Genomic DNA, 24522 nt, shown 5'->3' on the forward strand with positions numbered 1-24522 from the left:
ATTGGCTTGGCTGCTTTTATTTTTTATTTAGGCTATGTATGAACAACTTTACAAAAGTTAGCTGTTTTTTAAAGTAAACTGGTAATACAATTTATAGTAGTATGAGCAGATTGCAGAAGTATTCAAGAAAAATTATGGAAGCATCAATATTAAAATATTATTTGGACAAGTGGGTGTGTAGAGAGGTTACTAATAGCTATGAACAAATCAAATATGTTTTCCTAAATCATTCTTAGAAAAATCAACAAATGAGAATTGTAACTTTTCAGAGCTATTGGTCTATGAAAAATATAAAAGAACATTTAAAAGATATATTATAGATAAGCCGATCATTTTTTTTATGTCCAATATAAACATTTTGAGTGAGTGAAGTGACATTCAGCCAAGTTTGGTGACCCATACTCGGAATTCGTGCTCTGCATTTAACCCATCCAACGTGCACACACACAGCAGTGAACACACACACACAGCAGTGAACACACACACACCGTGAACACACACCCGGAGCAGTGGGCAGCCATTTATGCTGCAGCGCCCGGGGAGCAGTTGGGGGTTCGGTGGCTTGCTCAAGGGCACCTCAGTCGTGGTATTGAGGGGGGAGAGAGCGCTGGACATTCACTCCCCCCACCTACAATTCCTGCCGGCCGGAGACTCGAACCCGCAACCTTCGGATTACAAGTCCGACTCTCTAACCATTAGGCCACTCTCTAACCATTAGACTCTCTAACCATTTTGCACTATTTTACCTAAATAAATAAGTAAAAAACAAAGAACTAAAACTAAAATCAATAGTTTTAAATGCTGTATGTGAATTTAGACATCCTAAAATTATAATGTGTAATAAAACAAATTATATTAATTTGAGCTTTGCTGATTTAAAAAAAATATTTAAGTAAGTGTTAAATAATGGCAAAGGTAAATGCAACAGTATATTGGCTGGTATACACTGTTAATAGCAACAACAAAAAAAGTCTAATAATATTGGCTGCTAACTTAATATTGGCTGGAAAAACAAGTAATATATTACAGTTGAGGACACTGGTGTAAACCTTAAAGGAAGTAAAGTGGAAAGCAATGAGTCTGTTCAGCTTCAAAAAGAATTACAAGATAGTCTGAGTGTTTTAATTCAGTCTGAGGGATGACTTCCTGACAAGGTATATTATTCCTCCAATGCTAAGCTGTTTTAGGTGTCAGTGTACAGGACATGTAGCAGGAATGTGCATACGGAAAATGAGATGTGAAAAATATGATGGTTGGAGCATTATAAATGTCAAGTGACTGATGGGCTCCACTGTTGTAATTGAGCAGCTTTCCATAGTGCAGCGTGTATGGAGGATGTCAAGAACAATTGAAAGCATAGGATGTACAAAAATATACAGCGAGCAGAAAGTTTGTTGTGTGGAGGCAATACGGGCATGTGGGAACAGAAATGACAGGAGAAATATTTTGACAGGGCTTGTGTGGGATGGAGTCAGAGGCTCTAACACCATCCATCTTCTGTAACAGGGAAATTGTTAGTGTTGAATACAGAACATTTCTTGGCCTTCTATTATCAATATGATAAATATAGCTGCAATGCTTCTGAGTAGATCCACTGAGATCAAAACTATTTTAGAAGCAGCTATTCCAATTATTCATGATATGCACACTCTAAATCTCACAAAGTTTTGCAGTAATTTCTAACATTATATTAGCATAAAGGAAATTACTGTATGGAGATACAGATCCTTCAGATCCTTCACTGGCATATAACATGGCTTAGTGAACTGCAGAGTGCTCTATAGAAAGGAAATGGGTATTTAGGGAGCTTAAATATTCAAAGAAAATCACCATCTCTGTCTTGTTTGCTTTTGAGAATTGAAGGTTTATGCACAAAGGATTAAATATATTTAATTTTATTTATTTATTTTATTAGTTTATTTCCAACTGGCTTCAGCACACCTGCCTGCAATTTTCAAGCTGTCTTGAGGAGCCTGATTGGCTGCTTCAGGTGTGTTTGATTAGGGTTGTAGCTAAACTCTTCAGGATAGTGGGTCCCCAGGAACAGGGTTGAAGACCTCTGATTTAAAGTGTATGTCTGTGTTACTATGCAAAATCTTATAGGCCACTAGTATTTTCACCAACAAATTTCTATCTTTTGCTGTAGTGTGTCAGTAGTAAATATCAGTTTGCATTACCAAACAATCTTTTTGCCATTAATTGTAATAATCCAGTGAGATTTTTGTTTGCATAAGGAGTCTGACAACAACCAGTGCTCCACATAAGAGATCTGATTTCATCATCATCCAGTCTGACTGGAATGACATGAAGAAACAGAACCAACTGAGACAGACTAAAACCCTGAAGAACTGTGGCAACATCTCCAAGATGCTTCAAGAAACCTACCTGCAAAGCTACCTGAAAAACTATGTGCAAATGCACTTAGGGCAAAAGCTGCTTTAAATGCAAAGAATGGTCACACCAAATGTTTATTTAATATAGTTAATGGAAGTTAATTGATAAATAAAATCTATTTATGACATTATTTGTGACAGCATCCATATTTATAGCATTTTTACACAAGTGCCTAAAACTTTTAACAGTATTGTAGCTTTCCAGGTAGGTTTCTTGAAGCATCTTGGAGACGTTGCCACAGTTCTTCTGGATTTAGTCTGTCTCAGTTTGTTCTGTTTCTTCATGTCATTCCAGACAGACTGGATGATGATGAGATCAGATCTCTGTGTGGAGCACTGGCTGTTTATATACAGTCATGGCCAAAAATATTGGCACCCTTGGTAAATATGATCAAAGAAGGCTGTGAAAATGAATCTGCATTGTTAATCCTTTTTATCTTTTATTTTTTAAAAAACACAAAAATCTAACCTTTCATTGGATAATAAGAATTTAAAATAGGGGGAAATATCATTATGAAATAAATGTTTATAAATGTTTGGGGAGTTTCTGCCCTTACTCTCCTCTTCAGCTGCTTTTTTGCAAACTCTAATCTTGCCTTTCTATTTTTGCTGCTGGTCAGAGGTTTGCATCTTGCTGTGTAGCATCTGTAATTCTGTGTCAAAGTCTCCTGAGGACAGTAGATTGTCAGAGCATCACCCCAGCTTTCTGGAAGTTGTTGCTTATTTTACAGACACGTCTTTTAGGGTTCATTTTCACAGCTTTTATGATTTGTCTGTCATCAACTACTGTTGTTTTCTCAGCCGATCAGGTCGTTGTTGGTTGCTGGTGTCGCTAGTGGTTTCCAAACTCTTGATTTCTACATGCCCTTTATTTTTGCTATAGCTCTAATTGACTTCCTCTTTTCTTTTAGCATCCAAATTGCTTGCTTTTCTCTCAAAGTCAGCTCCCTCATCTTCATCCTGGTTTGTGTGTGTCATCATCGAATGCAAGATTCAGAATGCAGAAGTAATGGATATAACTGATACGACACATTCCCTGCTTTTAATAATGGCAATATATACATGTCAAAGTCAGATATGCCCCTTTGCCAGCTGTGATGCCTGGTTACTGGTTTAAACTTGGCCCAGGTTTTTAAAAGATTTTTGGGTCAGCACACCTTAATACTGTAGCTTCAACAATTGATTGCCAATTCAAAGTCAATGTTTGAATAGACTGACAACAGCTGAAAATGCATATTAGAGCAAAGACAAGTCCTCAGGTAAAAAAAAAAAAAAGCTGCCAGTAGTGCTCAGAAATAGGAAATTCTGCTGCATTGAAGGTTCACAGAAGCATGTAGCCACCATTTTCCATAATAGAAGATGTTTGGAACAACCAGGACTCTTCCTAGAGTTGGTCTCCAAATTCATGGAGAACGGCTTTGTTTATAGTGGTGATCAAGAAGCTGATGGTCACTCTAGTTGAGCTCCATGATCATATGTGGAGATAGTAGAAACCTACAGAAGGACAAACATCGCTGCAACACTCCACCAATCTGGAGCTCAATCCTCTCCTCGGTGAAGACACATGAAAACACACTTGGAATTTGCAAAAAAGCACCTAAAGGACCCGCAGACTGTGAGTAATAAGATTCTCTGGTCTGATGAACCTCAATTCTAAGTATCATGTTTGAAGGAAACCAAGCACTGTTCATCACCTGCAGAGTACCATCCCAAAAGTAAAGTGTGCTGGTAGCAGCCTCATGCTGTGGGCTGTTGTTCAGCAGCAGGGACTGAGGGACTCGTCAGAGAAGAATAAAAGCTCAATGCACTAAAATATAGAGATAGCTTTAATGAAAACCCATTCCAGAGCATTCAGAACCTCAGACTGAGCAGAAGGTTCTTCTTCCAACAGGACAATGACCCTAAGCACACAGCAAGAGTGGCTTGTAGACAGCTCTGTGAATGTCCTTGAGTGGTCCAGCCACAGCCTGGGCTTGAACACAATCAAACATTTCTGGAGAAACCTGAAAATGTCTTTCGGCCCCCATCCAACCTGACAGAGCTTGAGACATGAACAGGCGAGGAGAAAAATGGCAGATAATTGCCAAATGCTGATGTGCAAAGCTTGTCGCATCATACCCAAAAATACTTGAGGTTGTAAAGGTGCTTCGGCTAAGTACTGAGTTAAGGGTTTGAATACTTATGCAATGTACCTATTTCATTTTTTTTTAATAAATTTACAAAGTTGCGACAGTTTTGGTGTATTGATGTGGAAAAAAGTAATTTAAAGCAGTTTAGCATAGGACTGCAACATAACAAAATGTGAAAAAATGAAGGGGTTTGAATACTTTCGCAAGGCACGCAAGGTGTGTGTGTGTGTGTGTATGTATATATATGTGTGTGTGTGTGTGTGTGTGTTACTTTTTTAGCTTTATTATATTTAAAATAAGAATCCAGCAAAATGCTGGGACATAGAGGGTTCATTCTTAACTTGGAGTGCATGAAAATGAAGAAAGCCATAAGGTCATGAAGAAAGAGTGGTATTTACTGCATTTTTCAAGGGGGTCAGGAATGTATGTGCTTAGGGCAGATGTAGGGAACAGACTAAGAGATTGGGTATCAGGTTGCTAGAGTTTCAAGTTTAGGCTTGTCTGTCAAAATATGATTTTAATTGTTTTCCTTGTCCTCTAACTTTGGGCATTTGCTGTAACACATTCGATGTTTTACACTTACTAGAGCATCGGTCTCAAGCTCAATTCCTGGAGGGCCGCATTAGCTCCAAATCACACCTGCTTCGAAGTCTCTAGTGATCCTGAAGAGCTTGATTAGCTGGATCAGGTGTGTTTGATTAGGGTTGGAACTAAACTGTGCAGCGCTGTGGCCCTCCAGGAATCGAGTTAGAGACCAATGTACTAGAGCAGGGCTGTCCAAACTCGGTCCTGGCGGGCCGGTGTCCTGCAGAGTTTAGCTCCAACCCTAATTAGACACACCTGAAGCAGCTAATCAAACTCTTGCTAGGCATACTAGAAGCTTCCATGCAGGTGTGTTGAGGCAAGTTAGAGCTCAACTCTGCAGGACACCGGCCCGAGTTTGGACACCCCTGTACTAGAGGCTATATGTTTATATGCAGATGTGCATTAGACCGGTAGGTGACGATATACACACTCCGCTTGCGTTTTTACCAGAAATCAACAAAAGAAGAAGGCTTCCGGTAAAATGGCGAATGTTTTGTCAAGAACTAGTAAATGTCAAGATTTATTTAAATCACACGGCTGTTTTCTCGCCGATAGGAAGTGTGAATATTTATACACCATTTTCCTTTCCGTTCGAAGCCTTGGCTTTTTGCTTCTCGGCGTCAGATTATGTACCGCGGGCTTCAGTGCGTCTGTCAAAACCAAACAAGATAAAATAACCTCAATGTTTACTTATTGACCGCGCGCTCACATTCCTGTGTGTTTGGGGTCAGATAATCTATTTATAGACTAATTTGATTTCGCTTAAGAGACTCCGCTTTATAGTTACGATGCTCAAATACACAACTGAATTGGCGCTAATAAATCTGATGGGTGCACCACACTGTGTTTGCTCTATGGTGCAGCTACTGTGTTATTTCTTGTTTTGTTTTTCAAAATGGGGAAAATGTTTTTCCACTAACCGACTGCCTTCCAAAGAATATTTTTTACGTGCGTTACTTATTTTATTCTGTGAAATTATTTATTCTATTCAACCGCATTGTTTTACTGTACTGTATACTCCATATTTGTAATGATTTTCTCCTTTTCAATACCACGTCGAAATTTTTTTGACATTGGACAGATGTAATGTTAGTATAGTCCCTGGCATTGTACCAAAAGGGTAAACCTACTTCCTAAGAAAGTGAGAATATGCAATAATCTTATGGAAATCTTTCTTGTGTTAAACCTGATGCTTCTAGCAAATCAGAAACTGCTTGTTTGGTTGATTTCTACCAGGAAATATCGTCCACATCTACAGTTTCCTTACAGACCCTGACAACCATCAAGATAGATAACTTCTCTGTCTCCTACAGAGTAGGTTAAACGAAAACCAGAGGAAAATTATCTCAGATCTGGTTAGATTATGAAGCATGATTATATTTGCAGTCACCGCAACATGAAATGGGAAGTTTATTAGATAAGGCTCTCGTGATAAATTTACGAGTGTTTTTGCAAGACACGATGCTGCTAAAAGATCATCTAGAGCCGAAGTTAAAATATGGCATAATCCGATTCAGAGAAATGTGTATGTGATTGGTTAAAGGAGAAAAACGCCTTCAAAACTGCCTTTTGCAGAAATCATTATCTTTATGCTAATGGAGGATTTGTAAATGTATGAATGTATTGTATTTGGTTTTCCCTCTGTTCTTCCATATTGAATTTTGTACATTTAAAAAAAAAAAAAAAAAAATTTAATAAATAAATAAAATATCTGGACCGCAGCCATTGTGTGTGACGCGAGCGCTGGAGCGCATGCGCCGGAAGTTGCTGCCGCAGACAGAAGCACTGATTCGGCAACAACACTAGAAAAAAAATCAAAACACAGTATCCAAATACTACTAATCCAGTACGATGTTCTGAACAATGTATAATACCATGATCCACGGAGAGTAAGTATATAATTTGACTCGTACTGATTTTGTGCAGGATTGTTTACTATCCATCTATTCCATCAAGCTTTAGGAAGCAACAAAGGAGTCAGCTCTCTATTTCATTTAGTGTGGAAGAGATGGGTACTTATGCACTTGGCCTTCTACTTTAGGCCAAAACACAAGATCGACATCAGTGCTTATAAAACAATTGTTAAATACTCCGAAAATCCGCTTATGTGAGTTGTTCTAGCACAAGCAATGCATTTTAGTTTTTTTTTGGCTACTCTATGCTGACTTCCAATGAATGAATGGACATTTAGCTGCAATTTTTACTATGATTTATTGTATTATATTACTAGATTAAATTTTCCAACATATTACTTGCAATGTTCTTGCAAATGTTAAGGATTTCTTTAGCATACGCTGCGTTTTAGGGATACTTGGTGTTGTTACAAGGCCTTTTGGAGGGCAGACTTCGCATTTGATCCTCTCGACAAAACAATATATAAATGTATGGCTGTGACCTTTGCTGAATATCAAAGGCGTTGTCTCGAAGTGTCACCGGGGCTTTCTCCGCCGAGAAGCAGTGCGGTATTTGAAGCTGGGGGTTTTGACAGCCGACAGCAGATTGGCTGGTGGGTGGAAAGTTATAAAGTCGCATATCATTAGAGGGTTTATTATGGTTTGCGGAGAATTGACTGCGATCCACATACATGCACGACTTTTGTGAACGACGCCTGGCCATTTGGATTCCAATGTACAGTTGCTCCGTCATAAATCTCAGCTTTAGTCTAGCCAGATGGAGTTGTTTTAAATCCTTTGAGTGCGAAGAAGTCACAGAAAAATCACATGGCTGCATGTAACAACACTGGCCACCCATGCAGCGAGTGTAGTCTGTTTCATTCAAATTAAAATGTATGTCCAACGTGTTTTACCGATTGCACCTGCTTCATTAGAATAATCGCTGTGTTTGCCTTCAACAGTGCTTTCTGTAAATTAAAACCCCTGCAACTATCTTCTCAAGTGCACCGTCTGCACCAAGATGTTTATGAACTAATTAACCTATGTTTTAGACTCGTAGATAAGCGCTGTTTCAGATGAAAGGGGTCGGCAAGGTAACAAAGGGTTGACGTCATGCATGACTTCCAACTCTGAACCCCGCCCCTGTTTAATTTCAGAAGCCGACGCGATTGGTCGAACGCGCTGCTGGACGCGTCCTAGTCAAACCGAGAGCCAATGGAAGGAAAGCTTCCGTGTTGATGTATAAGAGTGGGCGGGGCTAGTTGGCGGAGAAACGTGAGCGATAGACGCTACTGCTCAATCTGGTGTAACGTTAGGTGTCTCCGCGGCTACCCGTGTTGAATTGGCCGCTTTCTGTCGCGGTCCAGGGGATCTTTAACCATGCATTTCGGTCTTGTGGATTGGAGCTAAATGATTGCGTCGAATGTCATCCGTAAATAACTGGATCCCGGGGTAAGATTAAAGCTTAATGTGTTTATTACTAGACTTGCCGTATTTTATTCTTGACCATATGTTGTGATCTCCGACCGTGTTGCGTATTTTCATCAGAGGATTTCATGCAGTCAGCAGAGTCTTGGCAGCACTGAGCTTTTCCCATCTGTGTAACTGGCAAACATGAATCGCTGGCATAAACATTCCTGCATTGCATGCTCAGTGGATTGTTATTGTAATGCAAAAGTTTAGCTTTAACATATTGAGGATGACCTTTTATAAACACAGAATGTGAAGAATACCTAGAGCATCATCTGTTCTGAGACATTGGTTTCAAGTGCTTTTTTTTTTTTTTTTTTTTAAGCCGTCTTAAAAGCGCAATTATCTAAGGCTAGAGGGTGTTTATTTGATTTACGGCTCCGGTATCTTGTGCTCACTCAGTTAAACCCGGAGCTTGACATTAGTTACCCACTGAGTGCAGTTTTATATCATTGCTCTGTCTTCTGTCTGCCCTACATTTCCCAAAGGCTGGATAATTAAATTTCAGACTCCTATTTCCAGAGAAACACGGTCTCCTATTCTCAGTACAATTATCGAGCGTGGTGAAGGATCATTTTGACATCTGGGTGTAACGTTTCTCTTCTATGAGGAGCCATTATGTGATTTTGGCTTTTTGAATAATCACGGGGGCAGTGTTTTCAAATATGCATGCCTATTCATACATAAAAATTTTCACTCCTGCATTTGTCCTTTCTGCAGTCACAAAATCCACAACTTTTTTTTTTTTTCTCTCTCTCTGTCAGAGTAACTAGTCTTTATTTGGCTGATCCGTTTTTCATTCATTAGACTGTATGCATATATACAGAATACCAAGAATAAAAAATATCAAGCAGAATATGCATATCAATTTTCTTTTGTTTTTGTAAACCTCTTCTACATTGGTATAGAATACATGTGGCAACCAAACATTTGTTTGACACAAATTACTCCATATTAGTTGTTTATAGAGCTGTTGTATAAAAGTAATAACACTATCTTGGTTTAGTAATGAATATCAGCACTGCTATGTTTATCTGTGGGCTCATATGATGGGATAGTTTTGATTTCTTTGATTTTGAAAGTGCAAACACCTTAAAGGATTAGTTCACTTTTAAAACAACTTTTGCTGATAATTTACTCACCCCCATGTCATCCAAGATGTCCGTGTCTGTCTTTCTTCAGTCGAAAAGAAATTAAGGTTTTTGATAAACATTTCTCCATAAAATGGACTTCATTGGGACCCAAACGGTTCAAGGTCCAAATGACAGTTTCAGTGCAGCTTTAAACGATACCAGACGATGAATAAGGGTGTTATCTAGCGAAACGAACGATCGGTCATTTCAAAAATATAAATAAAAAGTTTAAGTTTTATAAGCACAAATGCTCTCCTTGCTCTGTTCTGTGATACGCGTTCATGACGTCACGTAATACGCAATTACGTGGAAAAGGTCACGGTTGAGTTAGGCGGAAGTACCGAGTCAGTAGGCTTTTTAATATTAAAACACCTAGGATACGCACACGAAATGGGCATTTTAAACGATAAACTGACACAAAGACATTTGAATGTGTATATGGTCCTCCTCCTGCACATTTGTAAACACTGACTCCGTACTTCCGCCTAAGTCAACCGTGACCTTTTCAACGCAATTGCGTATTACGTGACGTCATGAACGCGCATCACAGAGCAAGGCGAGCTTTTGTGCTTAATTTTTTTTCTTTTTTTTTAAATGACCGATCGTTTAACTAGATAACACCCTTATTCATCGTCTGGTATCGTTTAAAGCCCTTTGAAGCTGCACTGAAACTGTCATTTGGACCTTGAACCGTTTGGGTCCCAGTGAAGTCCATTTATATTGAGATGTTTTCATCAAAAACCTTAATTTCTTTTCGACTGAAGAAGGAAAGACATGGACATCCACGAATACACGTTACATGATTTTACTGATTTGCATGTGAAAATGGGCTTTTATGGAGAAGCCGAAAGCACACCACTGGAAAGAGAGCAGAATGGGGCGTTATAATCGTTTTATCTCGATTATTGTATTTTCATAATCGTTGCATGCAGAAATCGAAAGTGCATTTCGATTAATTGCACAGCCCTAGTCACAAGTCACGCAAACTTGAAAATATGTAGTTTTTTTTTTTTTTTTTACAGTGAATTTATGCTCAAGCGCTATTGCTTAAATGTTATGTCATTATCCATTGTGTAGTCAGTAACCTCTGCTAATGAAATAACCATGTGGTCACGATGTTAAAATTATCTCCAGGTGCTTGGTTTTGCAATGCATGGCAACCTGCTAATGCATTTGATAATTAACGCATTCCTCTGAGTGTGCATGGAGGGCTTATAGCTGCATTCTTCTTTTAAGTGGTTTGTTTAATTGACCTTCCTGTGCTAAGCAAGAGGTAAATAGAGAGAGAAAGGGTGTTTTGACTTTAATGTTTACAATTAATAATAAGATAGAATCAGTCATTATATTATAGAGGAAATGCCAAACGTGGTAACCTGTTTATGAATACCATAAATTTGTCTCATTCCGGAAAGAGACATGCCTTGCTGCTTTTGTAAGCTGGAGAGAGATAATGAACATTTTTGACCATGTGATTTATCACTGACCATATGTTTTATTAAATAGCTTTGTGGTATATGTAGTCACTAAGATGTGAAGATTTAAACATGAGGAATGTCACAATTTGCAGTCATGTGACACCCCCGGGTGTTGGTTCAAGTCCTTTGCCTGTGAGGCTCAGTGTAGTAATTGCTGTGAGAGACAGACAATCTTGCGATTTTAAAGGTCGGTTGAATGAGCTCCAAATGGACCGATTTCTCAACTGAACAATGAGCAATCACAGCTTGCAAGTCAGCAGATGACAAATTACAGTGTAAGTGATAGAGAGAAACCCAAGTGGCAGAAATGAAGATGATGAGAACTTACTGTTCATCAGAACCTAAATGTGGTGATTTGTGAGTTCAATTTAAAGGACAGTTTCAACCAAAAAATGAAAATTTGCCTAAACTCTTGTGAAGTCTTGAAGTGAAAACCTGTGAGTTTGTAAAAAAATCAAATCCGTTATTCGGGTGTTTTTAACTTAAATGTTGCTTCCAGTTAAAATACCAGTCCCTTACAAAATGTGTTTGGTTTTTTTTTTTTTTTTTTTTTTTTGGTCCAGTGAATTTCTACATTGAAAAGTTTTAGTAGATTTTGCTTGAACTTTTCCTTTAAAGCATTGATCTTCTGCAGTTATGTGCAATGCATCAATTAATGAGTTTTCAAACACAGTTTGTTTCCTCAACTTATATATATAATTTTTTTTTTTTTTTTTTTTTTAAATCAGTGGTTTAATAGTTCAATCTTTAAAAAGGCATTGTTAAAAACCAAATGAAAATGACTTTAAACCTTGTTCCTAATTATATAACATCATTTATTTGGCTTGCAAGAGAGCCCGATCGAGCTTGCCGATCAAAGCTTGCACATCCAGCCTGTCTGTGTTTGTGGTGTGCATGCTCATTTGCACAGCTGTTTTCCACTGCACATCAGTTTGAGAGAAATGCATGTACGCAGGTCTGTCTCATCTCTTTCCCCACCTATTGAGAGTTAAACACCCAGCTGTTAAACCAGGCCACACACACTCTTTTTCAGTTCTCTACATCTTTAGTTACACTAGAGCCATAAAGCCTCACTGCCGTCTCTCTCCCGTGCCTGCCCTTTATATCGCTTCAAACAGACCAGATCTCTCTTCCTGCACCCTAAAGCAAGTAGCTGTGGCCTGACTCATAAAACCTTTGTATGAGGGTAAACTGCAGGTCTGAAGAGATCAGCTGAGAAAGAGACTCCGATAAGCCTGTTAGATGAGGGTGAGGAGCCTGATGTCATTGAGGGCAACTGGGTTGTATGCTTTTACCGGACCGGTTTAGGTTGTCTTACAGGGCCTCAATGATTGGTATGTCAGTTTTCTGTTTTGTTTAGCTCTGGACTCTGTTTGTTTATCCAGTTGAGGGTAGATAAAGCATAGCAGTCTGTGTGAAAGACATTTGTAGTGGGATTTATATAGCTGTTAACTGTGTTTGTGGTAGTGTGTTTTGCCAAGCTAGCCAAGTTAAATTTCTATGAATTAGCCCAGAGGACAAGGGAATAACTTTTATAATGTGTAGTGTACTTTGCAAAAGAATAATCAATTTGTGGAAAAATGGCATAACTGCACTCAGTTCAGCACTAAACTTACCGCAGTCATGCCTGAAACAGGATTTGCAGGAAATTAAGTGATTGAAGTTATGCTACAACTGATAGCTTTGAACCATCCATATGGAAACCTCTTGAAATTTTTATATGGTGACGTTGTCATGCATTTAAAACGCATTTTTAACGGACCTTTTTAAATGCATTTAAACCATCTTAAAACTATGATTTCATTGCTCCTCATTTGTAATGTTCTTAGTTTAACCACTTCATTTTTCTCACTTGCATAAAAAGAATTCCTGATTTTCAATTGTAAAATATACCAAAAAAGTTAATTAGCAACCCATATGCAGTCAAAGGTTTGTGATCGATAAACGTTTTGTCAGAGAAGTGGGTAATAAGTTAAGTTTATAATGACCGATCATTTATTTAGGCACCATTGAAGTAGTATTTACTCAACCAGGAAGATCAGATAGCATCAGAAAGTCATGAGGTGTGATAGTGTTCAAACAAAAATGGAGGACCGTAATGTTTGTCATTTTTAGATAATAGATATTGTCACGTGGTAGTAAGTATGCTGCAGGGGTGAATGTTAATGCCACTGAAACCTAGCTGCTTTAAACATAACTGCCAAACATAAAGCGTATTTCATGCCACATTGCATGATAAATTCTTCCATGATGTATTTAGATACAATAACTATTACTAATCCCAGATTTGGGTTTTTGTAACATATTGTGCATTCAGATCATCTCAATTCAGTCTCCGTTTTAGCTATAAAAGCTATCTTTTTTTTTTTTTTTTTTTTATTAGTTTTTTGAATTTGTCCAATTAGATTAAAATAAATCAACATTTCTCAGTGGTGTTCTGTTTCATAAAAATAAATACCAGAATAATGAATGTACATAACCAAAAGCTTCATTTCAGTAGATCAGTAGTCCGACTACGTCACACCAGTCTCAGGGTTTATTTGCCAAAACATGAAATTGAAAATTCTCTAATCAAATATTTTTGTGTATCAGGACAGTTTAACTAGAGATTTCCATGTCTTGTTCTCTAGAATTAAACAGGAAATTCTTAAGTCAACCGCCAAAATATTCAGACCTGTTGTCTACATTGAGACACAACAGACAAACACAGCCTGTCTGTCTTTAGCATGGAAGCAGTTACTATGGTACCTGTAAAAGGGAAGTGTGTGCATGCATGTGTCCGAGTGATATGGCCAGTATAATGACACCTATTCTACAGCAGGGATTAGATCTGTATTTTGGTGTGTGTGTGTCATGCTGTAGAACAGGAACGTGTTTATCCCCCCCCTGTCTGTGCATCTATCTGTAAGTTGAGCAGTAGGGCAGCAGTCATCTGCTCTTATCTGTTTACAGCTCTAGATAAGACCTCTGGAACGGGATATCTGACCCTCCCTTCTGTCTCTGCCCTGCTGCATAATGAGGGTTTGCTTGGTAAATTGCATATCTGTCCAGTGTAATCTGAAAAGATGCCATTAGCATGGCAGCGCACTCATCTCCTGCTTGGGTGCTCATCTCCTGCTGCGTGTTGGCACCTCCTGAGGTCAAGCAACGCTGAGCTGTAGTCACAAAGAGATGAAAGTGTGATCTGCCTCCAACTGGTGGGGGCAGAGGGCAGAATCATGTGACGGAGAAGTCCATTTGGAACTCAGAAGTGCCTCAAATGAGAGTTTTAAAGTGCTAGTGTCTGTTTTTACCTTTCACCTCCCCATTAAATGGAGTCCATGTAGTTTATTACACTGAATAGTTTTTTAGTTTTTAGAATGCAATGATACAGTGATGCCCTTCTCTTTCTGTTGGGCCCGATTCTGTTTTCCCCAATCTATTGTTGATCAAATTCAGATTGTACTTGTCATACAGCCATCTATGTATGTGACATGCATATGACTTAATGGAATCCTTTAAGAGATTTTAAAGTGATCAATTAAAAAAAAAAATGTGTATATATATACACACACACACAAGTCAGAATAAAAAATATAGCCTAAATATACATCAGAATGCTGTTATATAATGTAAAGATAATTTAATATAGATTATTAAATAGTCATTTGGTTGTATTTAGTTAAAATAATTTCCTCTTTCCTGCCATTGTTCTGCATTAATTTGTAGCTTCATCTTTTCTAGAAAGACGTCAATTGTCGACTGCCACATTTTTACACAAATCCTCTGGGTTGTCATACATTTGAGGCATTTGAATGTTTTGTTGACAGTCATTTTGATATGCTTGTTCATCTTCATCCTTCCTTCCTTTGCCAATCATGCTGATTTGCATGCACACAGATAGCCGCGCTTCTTAATGAGAGACAGACAGATTGACACAAATTGACTGGCATATTTTTGCAGTTGTTTTGGACAGGAGCTATAATTTATGGTTTTCTGTGTTTGTCAGATTCACATTTTAATATTAAAGTCTACAGAAAACACCTTTTCTGTGTGGACCTGTGTTTCATCTTTGTTCTATGCTCTTTGGTGTTATTGAGACAGGAATAATAAATTGTAAAGTCATAGTACATTGAGATGACAAGATGATGGGATGGCTGATTTCAACGGAGAACAATATGGTGAAACATCAAAAGGTTAATGTCAGGTTACATGGAGCAGATTGTGTCAGCTGACAGTCAGAGAGATACCGAGGCGGGGAGGGGGTGTGTTGTGGATATTTGGCATGTCTGTTAAATTTTATCATGCCAGCCTCTGCTCTGCCGCTCATAAAAGCTCTTTGAATGTTCTTTTGCCACAGGCGAGCACTTGCTGTCAGCTCTTGCCATTGGTTGTCTTTTTAATCAGAGGCCGTCCCCATTGGCTGATAAAGTTCTACAGCCCCCTCAGGTCAAACTCAAGGCTGTCAGGCCAACATCTTTTCACAGAAATTATTTAAAGAGATTCAGACAAATTGGCAGAAATATAAGGTTGTGCTTTTTTTTTTTTTTTTTTTTTTTTGCGCAGTTTCTTTCTTTGTGTCCTTTTATTCTTAATGATCAAATTGGAAAATGTAGACTTGTTTCTCTTTGTTATCATATTATCAAGTTAATGTGTGCGATTCATTAATATCTTTATGAATGCTTTTTACAAAATGTCTCATTTGAACTCCGATCCAGATTTTCACTTTTTTGGTGAAGTGGAGCTGAAGCAAGATCTGAGCCAAATATCATAATGTTGTAGGTTTTCGATAAGCTAGTTGGCTAAATGCTTGAAATGAAAAGAAAATGTAAGGGAACTTTATCTTTTTTTTATTTAACTTTGTGGAAACCAGAAGATAAGATTATTCATAAATGAGTAAGTCTGGCGTCAGTATAAATAAATCTTCAAATTATGTAAAAACAAAGTAAAGTGTGGAAAATTATTGCCAAGATTTGCGTTTCTCATATTTTGATGCTTATAAAGTAACTGAGTGTATTAACTACACAAGGATGTTTGATTGATTGATTGGAACTTGCTAAACTGTTTAGTCATTTGATTTGCTGGTTTCATTTCGTATGTCAATCCAGGCTGTAAATTTTTAGCCTTTTGATTTGGTATTGAAACCAAGATACCACATCTGTTAGCGCTGATCCTGTTAAAAAGCATGTCTGAGGATTAGCGCTGTGTTTCTGTCACTATCTCATTCAGCCTAGTTTTTTTTTTTTTTTTTTAAACTTTCACTGTTGCCATGTTTTGTGTGCTTATTTTTGAGGTGAAGGTAAGTCAAAAGAGACTTGACCTGGATATCCTGTAAAAACCCTTTCATTTTGCTGCAGGACAAGGGTCCCACCATTATGTAAGTGTGGAAGTGCTTGTTTAGCGTGTGTGTGCAAATTTCCGAGCGTGTGTGTTATTTCAACACGAGGGATCCAGAGCAGAGAATAGGAGCCCTTTGAGGCCAGTGAATCAGTGCTCCTGTTAAGACCCATTGTTGAGAACGCTGAATACTGAATGTTGAATGCTATCTCTCCACAGGCCGAAATAGACAGATGACATTATTCCTGTGCTAAAAAGAGTGAAGCGGAAGGGATTGCTTTAACCACAATGTTTATTTTTTTTATTTAGGTAAAGTAGGAGAGAGTGCAGGCATGAATAACAGGGCTTGTATGTAATGGGAGAGAGGAGGTGAAGGGTAAACGTTGACCTTCACTAGGCCTGAGTGAAAGAAGTCATCCTGAATGGACGTTTGTGTTCAGAGCTGAAGCAGCGTGTGCTTCGTGTTCGTACTGAAAGTGACTTCTGACGCACTAGATTAACCTTTGGACATTTGAGACGGGTCCATCTCTCTTTCACGTGTTTGAGAGATTGGATTCAGTGTGAGAGGTGGGGGTTCAACCTGACACATTACTGGTGTTTCTTGGTCTGTTTGCTGTGAGCAGTTTTGGGCAGGATGTTGATTAGTGTGTGACTACCAAGCATGATAGTTTCGGTGTCAGTGTAACTTAGAACTGAGAATTATTACTTTGACCACAGGCTGGGTTTATTGATCTGGTAATCTCTGCTGCAGTTCCTGAAGTAAGCATTAAAGTGATCTGATTCTTCATACACATGCACATAGTTATTACTCCCTCACTGAAAAGGTTATGTATATGCAAGTAAGATTTTTAAAAAGAAACTAATACTCTTATTCAGTGACAAAGACATTTATAATGTCCCTCAAGATTTCAGTTTCAAATAAATGCTGTTCTTTTGAAAATGTATGTGGAAAAAATATCATGGTTTATAGAAAAATATTAGTTGCAGTTTTCAAACTTATTTCAACATTGATTATAAGAAATATTTTTGTGGACCAAATCAGAAATTAGTTTTTTTTTTTTTTTTTTTTCTAAAGGATCATGTGACTGGATCACGAAGATTAGACTAATGATTGCTTTGCATCACAGGAACAAATTACATTTTTAAAAATATTACAATATGAAATTGCAATTTCACAATATAAAATTTACAGCATTTGATTTAAATTTTACAGACCCCAAATCTTTGAGTGGTAGCGTGTGAATGACATTTGTATGTTTTATGCAGAAAAAGTCAGTTAAATTCTATATCAACCCATGCAACAAACAAAACTATTGAGTGCACTTAATTCTTGAAACTTTTCATTTTCATAATTGACTAGTTGGAGGGTTTTCTGAACTACTTTAAAGCTAAAACAGGAATTTCGCTTCTGCAATTATTTGACCAAACTGCCCCATTCTGTCCTGTGTCTTCAGCTCGCCTACACTTCTTTAACAAGATATTAATCCTTCATGCACCTTTCTGGGCCCTCAGACCCTCATAAGCTTTCTTTAAAAAGTCAACCTTTGTGACAACTGTCAGGCCACATCTAGAATGAGGGTTTATTAAATACGAGCTGCAGGCTAACGTCTCTGTTTACTAGCCTGTCCGCAGCACATGGTCTCACTTTCTCAGCTACCTAATCCAGGAATGTGTCTCTATGCTGCATGAACTCAACTGAAGAGATCACATTGCCCTGTAAAGACAGGTCAGAGTTGACGAGTGGATAGCCGAGTGAAGAATCCGGGTGCTGTAATGCAGGGCTTGATGCCTTTTGGCTGAGACTGTTTGTTCGGGATCAGTGGCGACGTTTTGCTGAGTTTATCAGGGCTATTCTCTCAAACAGAACATGTTACCTGTGGCAAGGGCAGAATGAGTAGAGCTAACTGCTCCTCTTAATGTTGTTTCTAGTGTAAACGGAACGTTTTTAAAACCATTTGCTCCACAAATAATGTTAGTGATACAGTCCCCCTGCAGCTTAATGGGCTACAAAAATGGAAGTTTGTGGAAGTAAACCACAGATTTGTGTTAGTGGACATTGTTGGGTTGTGGTTAAAACTTTGCGACTTTAAACCTGAAATGTTAGCCTCAATAGATGCATTGATTTTGATCTCCAGTTGCATTTTGTGATGCATAGGTTACAAAAGGGCTGGTAATACTTCATTACAGTAAGAACCGTAATATTGTGAAGTAGTATTACTATTTAAAACTTTTTTTTTTTTTTTTTTTTTTTTTAGTAAAGCTGAATTTTCAGATCAAGTCACATGATCGTTCGGAAATCTAATTCTATTATGCTAATCTTCTGCTCAACTTTTTTTCTTTTTTTTTTTTTTTTTTTTTTTTTATTATCATTGAAAACAGTTGTGATATTTAATGTTTGTGGGAACAATTGTCAGAGCAACTATTTACGTGTATATTAGTTGCCGTTAGCAACATGTGAAATCAACACTTTCAGAAACGTAATTCAAGTTTTGAAGGTGTTTTAACAAAGGAAGCAGCTATTAAAATTCTGTACAGACGAGCTAATAATTACTTGGTGTTGTCATGGCAGATAATCATTAGATGAGTGATTTATTAGTTTTTTTTTTTCTAAACTAATTATCCAGTTGAAAATGAAACATTTTAAATTCTTAAAGTGAATTTAGACACAACAATGTAAAAACATGGATAGCTATTTTGAGATTTGCTAAAGATTACATTTAACTGTTAATTATTAGCATTTTTAAGGATGAACCCATATTACTATTAAGTGAATGTCCATTGCAGAACCTGTAGATCTTGAGTATCATCAGTGCCTGAGGATCTCATAGCAAGTCAAAGATTCTGGGGCCACATCCTTCATGAGCAGGTTTCCAGAAATATTCACTTTGTAGATGTCAACACACCAAGCCAATAAATCAGGTGTGTTTTCTGAAGGTGGCGTGACGTGAGACCTTCTGTAGCCTTTTGTGCCTCCTGCTGATTTATCAAGACACCTCAATGGTTATCAATCTAGCACAGGATCAAACACGGGCCTGGCTGTGAGGACGATTCGCTCCTGTGTGTGTGGAAGAGAAAGAGAGAGCTGTTCGCAGAAGCAGGTGCAGAGAGGTGCGCTGACAGACATGAGGGAGACTTTATATCCTGTCAAAAGACAAAGGTGCCTTCTAGGCTTCTGCTGTCCTCCTTGAAATCCTGCAAAAACAAGTTGATCCGGTGAGCTTTATAAAACTCCAGTGTGCCGCTAATGCATGTACAATAGATACAAAAGCTACACAAGCACGCATGCACGGGCACAAAGCTCTCGTCTGAGAAGTGTAGTGCTTGGGTCAATGAGTGTACGAGTAGCTACGGGGCAAGCGGAGATCTTTGTCAGGTGTCTTTCAGCGATCAATGACGAGTACACCTTCAGCCATTTTCCTCTTGTGCCAAAGACCGGAACGTGGGGTTACTTGAAGAAACCGTCCATTAGGAGAAGCTCTTTTGTGTGTGCTTGTTGATGCTAGCTCTGTTTGTTTTGTGCTTGCATGCATACGAATGCGGTTTTGAAGTAGCTTATAGTGTTTGAGTCAGCTTGGAGCATATAATGTGGAATTGTGTGAAAGTCATCCATGTGACCTAGTTTCTGAAATGCAGCATAGCCTGGCTTGCAGTGAGTAAGACCTACACGGGCAGCATTACAGAGCTTGATTGAAGAGGATGAGAGGGCGCTGTGTGTGTGTGTGTGCTAGAGAATGTGTGTGTCTGCATTCAGTCACGGTGGGGTCATTCGTCTTCCTGTAGCTGATGTCTCGGGGTCTCATTGCATGCGGACTGTCCCTCTGTGGTGGCGTCCTGTAATTAATAGGGGCTCCTGCCCGAAGTCATCCGAGAGCAGGTGTTTCTGTGAAGTGGAGTAGGGTTATCGCCGTGACCCGACAAATATTCATCCTCCCATATCAATGAGCACGCTCTGCCTCAATCCACAAATCAACCTCAGTTCAGTGACAACAGCAAAAGAGAACGCTTATTAGTGGTGCTTGCTAAGTGGTGTCATATCTAATGACCGGAGTGTCATAGAGACTCGTGGGTGGGCTCTTTTGACTTGGGACACTCATGAAACCTCTGACGTCTGCATGGCTACACACTAGCATACTCCTAGTCTACTGCAAGTAACGCATATTAAAATGAAAATTTGTGCGAAGTAGAATTATTTTCCTGTAAAATGTACTCCATTACTAATCTTTGTTTTATTTACTTCAAAATTATTTACTTTAGAGAAGGCATATTTGGATGCAGGGATGGCCTCATTTTTAAGTTTGCTCAAAGATGACCTATTTCCATAAGTCATTCATGTCCTGTGGATTTAGTCTTCAGTTGTTAGCCATGAAATCTGTAGGCTTGATTTACCCTGCTCCTTTGTCCCAACATTTGTAGTTCCCTATGATTTCCGTGATGCCGAAAGCATGGATGGAATTGCGAAATCCAGTCTTAATGGAATTTACTTTTATTTGAGGAATGTCACGGAATCTGCCAAATTTTGGTTGGATAAATCAAAAGTAGGTCAGCACACTTAAATCAAAACGCAATATGGAATAATGTCTGTGAAATATTAGGCTGCAAAAATACTATTTAAAAATTAATCCTGTGTGTCTCTGTGTGAATGAATGGCACACACGTGGTTTCATTCACTGCATGCATACTGAAGCGCACGTGATGCTCGGTGTTTTCAGCCTCTGCCACCAGAATATAAGAGTACGTGAACTAGTGTTGTCAAAAGTACTGACTGCGACTTTACCATTCGGTACTGAAATTTTAAAAACGTCCATTTCCCGCTAAGATTTGAGCGCTGTTGAGCAGATTCTTAAACGGCGCTGATTGGTCATTGTGTTCACGTGCTCAACAGATACATCTGTGATTTGGCTTCAATGAAGCGTTCAGTGAAGAGCGTGAAGCGATGATATAATCTCTGGAAATGCTGAGTCGCTTCATTACAATTTTACCATTTCTTTTGAGTAAAACTCTTGTCACGCATACAAACAGAAACCTAAATTTCTTCACAGCAACCCGTCAAAATAAAAGTCTGGTTTAACTTGAAGAAACTGAGACAGAAATATATTACTTGGTGTAATTAGAGTACTACTACATACATACATAAACATAAAATTATTAACCTATAATTAAATAAATTATTTAAAGAGATATTTACCAGAATTGTTTTGTATATTTAAATTTTTCTGATAAACTACAGTATTTCTGAAAAAAATAAGTCATTTTTAAAAAATTAATTAGATGCTTTTGATCATTAACTTAATGACACCATTAAAATGGAATCCCGAAAATGAATGGTAAACGCAGAATTTGGTAAATAAAACTGAATTTAAGAAAACATTTCACAAGGCTTTAACATGTCATTTGTTAACCTTTTAATATATTGCAGTTAAATGGTGTAAGTTTCATGATTTCGATTAATTAGACATGCTTTTTGCTTACTATTTAATTTAACCATCAAAACAGAGTCTAGAAAAATAAAACGGGGGGAAAAACCGGAATCCGGAAAAATAAAATAAAGTGGATTTCATAAGGCCTTACATTTGGCATCGTTTTGTTTGTTGGAGTATGTTGGTCCAGAGGACTTAATCTATTTTTCACTTCAGCCGCCTTTGATTGCACTGAAATGTTTCCTTCTATGAGGCTGATGTGATGAAAGCAGCTTTTAAATCCTAGCAGTGCCCTCAGCCTCTCAATCCAGGACTGATCAGCCGTGGCCTGCCAGAGTTAGCCAATGTAATATTCATGATCTAATTATTCAGGGAGAGGTTAGTGTGCGGAACTGTAACGTGTGATTTAACCTCTTGTCATGGGCTATAAAAGGAAGGTGGGTTAATCTTTCTGGCAACCGTCTCTCCACCCTTGGGAGCGCGCCTCAATTTCCCTCCCTGTGCCCTGGAGGACGTGAAGAAACCGAGAGCGATACAGACGCACGCACATGCATGCAATTCACACTCAAGGTGTTGCTGACACTCAACATCTATTGCCTTTCTCTGGAGAAATAAAAATGAAGTGACCTTTTGATTACTGGTGACAGCAGCTGCCAATCTGTCAGATACTCAAAAAATTGAACCAGTTCTCTCATCTGACATTGAAGTTCAGTTCTGAGCAGCACTGACACTCAAAGTTAATGTAACATTGTTTTTGTTAGGAAATATTCTTATATAAACAGAAGATGCGAGTTCACCGAGATAAACACAATCTCTCTATCAAGGACACGTTTGTCTTAATTGGCTTCTACTTGTGAATTATTAAATTTAAAAGCATTCTTTTGTATAAACAAATGTATTCGGTCTTTGAATCTGAAGGACAGCTGTGAGAATAAAGACTAAAGAGCCTTACAGAGAAGTTAGGAAAAACATAAACCAGGATGTCTCACTGGCCGCTGTCGTTTCAGCTACTGAGGAAGTGGAAGATGCGTCAAACCACCCAGGTGCTGCCTAGAAAAACTACTGTTAATGTAAAGTTTTAGTGTTAGCATTTGCTGACAAAGATTTTGCAAACACTTTATAGTGAATGTTGAAATTAGTATTGACTAAGATAAACTAACAATGATAAATGCTTCTAAAGCAGTTATTAATGTTAACAAATGGAACCTTTATTGTAAGTCTTTTAAACAAGATGTTAAAACAACTTGTGGCAAGATGAAACTAAGAGAGCCTTTTGTCAAAGCAATTTGTCTGGTGTAAATAGTACATTACCCAAACTTAGAACTCCTTCTTTCAGCAGGGCAATGATCCTGAACACAAGGCCCAAATGAACAATATAGTGGTTCAAGAAAAACAAGATTAATATTGTGTAATGGCTCAAAGTGCTGAGCTCAGCCCAGTTGAGAATTTGTCTGAAAATGGTGTACAATAGTACAGCAAACCTGAACAAGAACATCTGTATGGCCTAGGCTGCTGCAAAGCTAGTATATACACTATTGCTCAAAAATATGGGTAAGTAAGATTACTTGCGTATTTATTGAAAAACATAAATACTTGTGTTTAGCAAGGGTGCACTGAACTAGCTAAATTAGAAATGATTAGTGAATAATTTCAGTTTGCTGACATCTTTGAGGACAGGGTTTTGTAAATAGGAAGTGAATTTAACAAAATTGCAGAAGTTAACAAAATACCTGAGATGGCACCTTAGGAGTTTAGTATTTAGTAGCATGAGAGGTGGTTAAATTTAAAGTAGTTCTGCAATCCTGTGTATGATTCACTGTGCAGTCAAAACAATTGAATAAATTCTCCCCTTATAAAATGAGTTCCTTTTTTTTTCTTTTAATCCTTCATTACACCATCATGTTTGTAAATACTAATTACAGGCTTGTGTAATCCAGGAGTTTTGGGAATGAATTGTTTTTGATGGTTTTGGTTAATCAGGCTAGAGCCGGCACTCAAAACATGGTGGATATGCAGAGATTATGCTTTGCTGTGAGCACCCCAGGCTTGAACTCGAACCCAACACCATCCCCACCCAGAGTCTAATCCATGCTAAAACCTACGTCGCTGGATCTGTTCTTCTAGTGTGACGCTCCACACAGCTCGTTCCATAATGAGACATTTAAATCTGGTTCATCGAAACACCATTTGTTTTGTGTTCGCTTCACTCCCTGGTCTTTGTTTTTGCATGCTGTTTCATAGACAAACAACAGTTTGGATTTTAGATTACTATTTAATTATACCTGGCCTAGAAAATTACTCAGATCAAGTGTGCTCCCATGCATGAGCATCTAAAAATCACTGCTTTTGTTGGATGATTCACCAACCCACATGCCTTTTTGTTACCACCATTCTTCACAATAACAGACCCACACAAGCCAGTGGCCTCTGCCTCCGCATGAAACCCCTCTTGATCTGATTTTGGGCCTGTTCTTCTGAGAATCCTAGTCATCTAGGATCAGCACTCCTGCTGAGCACGTCCAACCCTGTTACTGTGTGATCAGAGCCAAACTGACCCATCTTATGAAATGCAATCTGACTGGGGGAGGAACTTTGCCCACCACCGGTGGTATGTTTATCAGATATGCTGCTGTTTTCTGCATGCCTGGCTCACCACTATATCACTCCCATCACATACCGAGAGTTATGGTGTCTGGAAGCTGCCGCATTAGT

The 24522-nt window shown here is 38.3% G+C and overlaps 1 protein-coding gene across 2 annotated transcripts in view; it reads left to right on the plus strand.

The window, feature by feature from the left end:
- LOC306870688 (protein FAM222B-like) overlaps positions 1–24522 on the plus strand; it is a 51596-nt gene that overhangs the window by 4024 nt on the left and 23050 nt on the right. Inside the window, exon 1 of one of the 2 annotated variants that reach the window (XM_079418108.1) lies at positions 8245–8451. The exons of the other annotated variant lie outside the window; for it this stretch is intronic. The gene's annotated coding sequence lies outside the window, so the exon portion shown is untranslated. Of the gene's footprint in view, positions 1–8244; positions 8452–24522 lie in introns of those variants that run through there. 2 annotated transcript variants of the gene reach the window in all.

The sequence above is a fragment of the Barbus barbus genome (assembly GCF_936440315.1).
Source record: "Barbus barbus genome assembly, chromosome: 6".
In the NCBI taxonomy this organism is placed as follows: domain Eukaryota; kingdom Metazoa; phylum Chordata; class Actinopteri; order Cypriniformes; family Cyprinidae; genus Barbus; species Barbus barbus.